The 5,925-nt window shown below is 38.9% G+C and overlaps 1 protein-coding gene across 1 annotated transcript in view; it reads right to left on the bottom strand.

Annotated features, from left to right (window-relative positions):
• Window positions 1-5,925, bottom strand: part of CHD1L (chromodomain helicase DNA binding protein 1 like) — a 121,412-nt gene that overhangs the window by 114,476 nt on the left and 1,011 nt on the right. The window lies entirely within an intron of this gene.

Raw genomic sequence — 5,925 nt, 5'->3', positions numbered from 1 at the left:
AATTCATTGACTTCCATTTTACATATATTATGCAAGGTACAAAAAAAATCACTGGACAACTTCTAAAAAGAACTAAGCTTCATATTTTATTCTGATTTATTTAGTCTATACTTCATATTCTTTCCCTGTCACAGGATCACACTCCAGATACCATACTACTCCTCATCATTAGGATCCTTTACATTTTGCAGATTTTCCTTGTTTTTGATGATCTTGACAGTTTTGAGAAGTATTGGATAAATATTTTGTAGGATATCCTTTAATTTGTGATTGTCTGATATTTTTCTCATAATTAGGCTCAGGTTATAGGTTTTCAGGAGGAAAACCACAAAGTGTTATTCTCATCACATATCAAAGGTACATGCTATTAAAACTTATCACTAATGATGTTAACCTTCATCACCTGGCTGAGGTAGTACTTGTCAAGTTTCTCCACTGTAGAGTTTTTAATTTTCCCCCCTTTCCATACTCTACTCTTTGGAAGGAAATTACTATGCTCAGTCCACATGTAAGGAGTGAAGGGCTATGTTCCATCTTCTTCAGAGCAGAGAATCTATATAAAATTTTTGGTATTCTTTTGCATGGGAAGAATTCTCCCCCTCCCCCCATTTATCAGTTTATTCAATCCTTTATTTATATCAGTATGGACTCATGGATATTTATTTTATAATTTGGATTTAATCCAATACGGCATTATTCATTTCATTGCTCAAATTATTCTAGCTTTAGCCATTAGGAGCCGTTGCACTGGCTCCTGTGTCCCTTCGACATAGCCCCACTGTTCTGTTTTTAGTACTCTTCACTTTCTGGCCCTAGAAGATGCTCCAGACTCGTGTTGCATATTCCCTGACCTAGTCCTAGGAGCAGTCATTTCTCTCAGGAGTCCTGGTTCCTTGTATTAGAAAGTGGTATTAGAAACCAAAGTGAATGTTTAGCTATTAAGTGTCATTTTAGATACTTGTGCATTTATAAATGTCAGGTTTTGGGTCATACTTACTTGGGGTTATACTTATACTGGTTTCCTTGGAGATTTCAAAAAATTTGAGCAACTCCACAGCAGTGGCTGCTTAGCATAGGCCCAGCAAGTACTAAGCCCTCCAAAGGATTTTTTTAAATTTGTGGACTATATGATGTCCTTTCAGGAAATACTAGCTAAATATTTAATGTTAGCCTCATATATAAAATAAGATGTGGTCATCTGTTCTGTAAGTCTCACAGGGCAGTTTTGTGGTTCACATAATAGAATTCATTTGAAACCCTCTGGGATCTGAAAGACAGAATTATGATATGTGGGAGAAATTCTGGACCCTTGAATTAGGTCCCTCTTTCTTTAAGTGGGCAGAATGTAAGAACATCACTACCACTTTTTAGGTCATATGCAACTATTTAAAAAATAAAAAATAAGAAACCCCAAAAGACTCTGAATAGCCGAAGAAGTGCTGAGAAAGAAAAACAAACCTGAAAATTATTATATTTTCTGGTTTCAAATTATACTAACCAAAACAGTATGGTACCAACATAAGAGACATAGACCAATGAGGGAGTATGTAGAGCCCAGAAATAAACCCACACATACACAGTCAACCTATCTCTGACAAGAGTGCCAAGAACACAAAATGGGGGGAGGAAAGTCTTCAATAAGTGGTGATGGAAAAACAATATTCACATGAAAAGGAATAAAACCCAACCCTTATCTTATACCACTCACAAAAACTTAACTCAAAATGGATTAAATATTTGACTCAAAGACCTGAAACCATAAAACTTCTAGAAGGAAACAAAGTGGACAAACTCTTTGACATTGGTGTTAGTGATGATTTTTTGGACTTGACATCAAAAGCAAAAATCAACAAGTTAGACTACATCAAACTAAAAAGCTTCTGCACAGCAAAGAAAACTATCAATAAAATGAAAAGGCAACCTATAGAATGGGAGAAAATATTTACAAACCATAAATCTGTTAGAGGCTAATGTCCAAAATATATAAGGCATCCAAGCAATTCAATAGCAAGAAACCAAATAATCCAATTAAAAAATAGGCAAAGGACCTTGAGGATTTTTAAGGCAAAGGGCCAGCTTGGAAGCTCTCTGAATCTGTGCTTTTCTGGTTTTTTGGAGGCTTCATTACATAGGCATGATTCATTAAATCTAGTCATTGGCAATTGATTCACTCAAGGCCCTCTCTTGCCCCAGTGTCAGGTGGGTGAGACTGAAAGTTCTACCCTCTAATCACATGGTTGGCTCCACTGGCAACCAGCCCCATCCTTTGGTTTGGTGGAAAAGTCACCTCATTAACATAACAAGAGACACCTTCAGTACAAACTCAGGAAATTCCAAGAATTTTAGGAGCTCTTCCAGAAAGGGGGGGGCAAAGACCAAATATATATTTCTCATTGTTAATCAGAATATCACAGACATGAATAGACATTTCTCCAAAGATATACAAATGGACAACAGGCACTGAAAAGATGTTCAACATCACCAATCATGAGTGAAATGCAAGTCAAAACAACAATGAGCTATCACCTCACACATTTGGTAGTAGCTATTACCAAGAAGACAAGATATAGCAAGTGTTGGCAAGGATGTACAGAATAGGGAACCCTTGTACACTGTTGGTGGGTGTTGCTTCAGGAGGAGCGGGTACCCCGAACTGGACAAGTTCACTATGAATTTGTTGAGACCAAATAAAGACAAGGGCAAGTTGGGGTGTCAAAGGGGGCTCATACTATGATTCTTCACACAGCAGTAGGTCTCGGTCTCTTCTGGCTCTGGTGCTGCTCCCTCCTGCTCTCTAGTTCGGACTTTCTCCCCTCCTGCTGCTTCCTCTCCCTACCCTCTAAGCTCTGTGCTTCTCCAGCACACTGCCCTCCTCCTCCACTCTCTTCTGTCAGTGGCTTAGTCTCCTTAGCTGCTTTTGCTTAGCAGCACCAGGGCTCTGTAGCTTCCCTCCCCCAGCCTCCATTCTCCCCTGGCTCCCCATCCAGGATTCCCTTCTCTGTTCTCTACTTCCCCATCCCAGCACTGGGAGGAACTCTGTGGACAGGTCTCTATGGTGACTGGTGGACTCCTGACTAACTACATACCAAGAACTCAGGAGAGGAGAGAATGGGTGTTTCCTCTCCACCTCTCCTCTGGCCCAACACATCCATGACTGACCAGCTGCTCTGGCTGGCCCCAGTAAACGTCTTGCTGCCCACAGATATACCAACAGGCTCATTCTGTACACAATGAATAATATTAAGGCCAGGCAAGAATCCTGGTCATAATTTCCATTTTCTCTACAGTGGGAATGTAAATTTGTACAACCACTATGGAAAACATAGAGGTTCCTCAAAAAATTAAAAATAGAACTACTATATCATCCAGTAATTCTACCTCTGGGTATATAGTCAAAGGAAATGAAATCTGGATCTCAGATGGCCATACTCCATGTTCATTGCAGCATTATTCACAAGAGCCAAGATATGGAAATTATCTAAGCGTCTGTCTCCAAATGAATGGATAAAGAAGATGTGAATGGAGTATCATTCAGCCATCAGAAATAAGAAAATCCTGCCATTTGTGACATCATAGATGGACCTTGAGGGCATTATGCTACTGAGTGAAGTAAATCAAAGAAAAATACTGTATGGTATTACTTATATGTAGAATATTTTTAAAGTCAAACTCAGAGAAACAGAGAGTAGGATAGTGGTTGCCAGGGGCTGGAAGGTGGGGGAAACATAGAGATATTCATCAAAGGGTATAAACTTTCAGTTATAAGATGAGTAAGTTCTGAAGATCTAATGTACAGCATGGTGACTATAGTTAATAGTTCTGTATTGTTAATTTGGAATTTGCTGAGAGCAAATCTTAAGCAATCTCACCACACACATACACACAAAGGTAACTATAAACTTGACTGTGGTAATCATTTCACAATGTTTATGTATATCAAACCATCACGTTGTACACTTCAAATATATATAATTTTTTCAACTATACTTGGGGCTTGACAAAATTAAAATAAGTTGTGCTTATTTTTAAAAATAATCAGTTTCTGCAATGGTTGAGTAGTCTCTTGTGCATAAACTTGTATCTTTCCTCTTGCTAAAAATGATTTTTTAAATAGAATTGTTTTATTATTGAAATAACTTTCATACTAAACTCACACTTTTTAGCACACAGTTCTGTAAGTTTTAGCAGACACGTAACACCATTACAATCAAGAAATAGGACTATTATGTCCATAACTTCCCCAAAGTCCCTCCTGCCCCTTTGTAGTCTTACTTTTTCCAGAATGTCACATCAATAGTCTGGCTCTTTTCACTTCCCATAATACCTTTGAGATTCATCCATGTTGTTGTATACTTTAATTCTTTTTATTGCTGAATGTAGCCCATTTATGGCTGTACCACATTTTGTTTATTGATTCACTAGGTGAAGGATATTTGTGTTATTTCTATTTTGGGGTACATATGAATAAAGCCACGTTTTGTACAAATAAACATTTGTGTACAGGCTTTTGTGTGAATCTGTCTTTATTTCACTTGAAAAAATACCTGCAAGTAGGATTACTAAACTGCATACTATGTGTTTTAACTTGTTTAAAAAGATTGGATTGTTTTTTGAAGTGGAAAGCACCGAGATGTCCTAACCATCCCTGATCACAAATGAGGATGGCAACCAGGAGGTGGGGATGGAAATGGAAACCTCCAGATGCCCAATCCGTCATCCAGTCTGTAAAATCATTTTACTCTTCCCCCATTCACACATCTTCACCTCTCGGAGGCAGTAGGGCATGTTAGCAGTGTACATCAAAAAAAGCTTACTATGCTGTGAGGCCTCCCATGCTCTCTGTATGTTCCTCTGTTTATCAGGCAGAATGGCTGATCTGAGAAGACCAGGGGCAGTGACATACGAGATACTGGTAAATCAAGAGAATGACCATCAAATTCCTTTTCCTTTTCTTTCTTTTCCTGCCTTCTCTGTAAGGTCAGCTAGATCGTTGGGGCAACAGCAGTAAGACCAAAGGACAAATTACACAGGTTAAGAGATCTTGTTTCTTTACCTCATTCTTGAGTCTAGAAAACAAACAAAATTGGGACTAGGGAGAAGCAATTAATCCTTCCGACAGTGTCAAGTTACTTTTGTCTTACGTCTAAAACATGCAATATACCGAGTTGATTTTTAGTTAACTGTTGAGTGACTTGCAAATGCTATCAGAGCAGAGCAATGTCATGGATAATCCCCCCAGAGATAATCCAAAAATCATTTCTATTTAGCTTTACAAAAACTGTTTATTTCTCTCCTTAAGCTTTCCATTGGCTAATATATAATAATTGGTTTGCTTCTCCTATGCTGACTTGACTATTGTAAGGAAATACATACCAGGGGCATAATATCTGGCTGGAGAAACCACCTTGAAGTTAGAAAGCTGAATAGAACATGAGGCTTAATGCACTGATCTTGCTTCGGAGTCCTACGGAAAGGATGAAAGGAACTGGGGCGGCAGGGTGTGGGAGGTAACCAAATAGAAGGTAACCAGACAAGTCAAGATTTCAGAGGGGAGAACAAAAGATTGCAGTTAAGACTTATAGACTCCAAGAAGGGACGAGCAAGTTACCAAAGGGGAGGGGTGCGGGATGGCGGGTGGGGAGGATGGGAGAAGGCGATTGAGGGGTATTATGATTAGTTTACATGGTGTGTCCAGGGGGCAGGGTCATGGGGAAGACAGTGTAGCAACAAGAAGACAAGTAGTGACTCAGTGGCATCTTGCTACACTGATGGACAGTGACTGCAATGGGGTATGGGGGGGACTTGGTAATACAGGCGAATGCAGCAATCACATTGTTTTTCTTGTGAAACCTTCATAAGCGTGTATATCAATACCTTTAAAAAAATGTAAAACAAAACATTGCAGTTAAAATGTACTTTTTTCTG

Source organism: Manis javanica, chromosome 4, assembly GCF_040802235.1.
Source record: "Manis javanica isolate MJ-LG chromosome 4, MJ_LKY, whole genome shotgun sequence".
Lineage (NCBI taxonomy): Eukaryota > Metazoa > Chordata > Mammalia > Pholidota > Manidae > Manis > Manis javanica.
The sequence above is the reverse complement of the archived record's forward strand: the minus strand, read 5'-3'. Positions and strand labels throughout refer to the sequence as shown.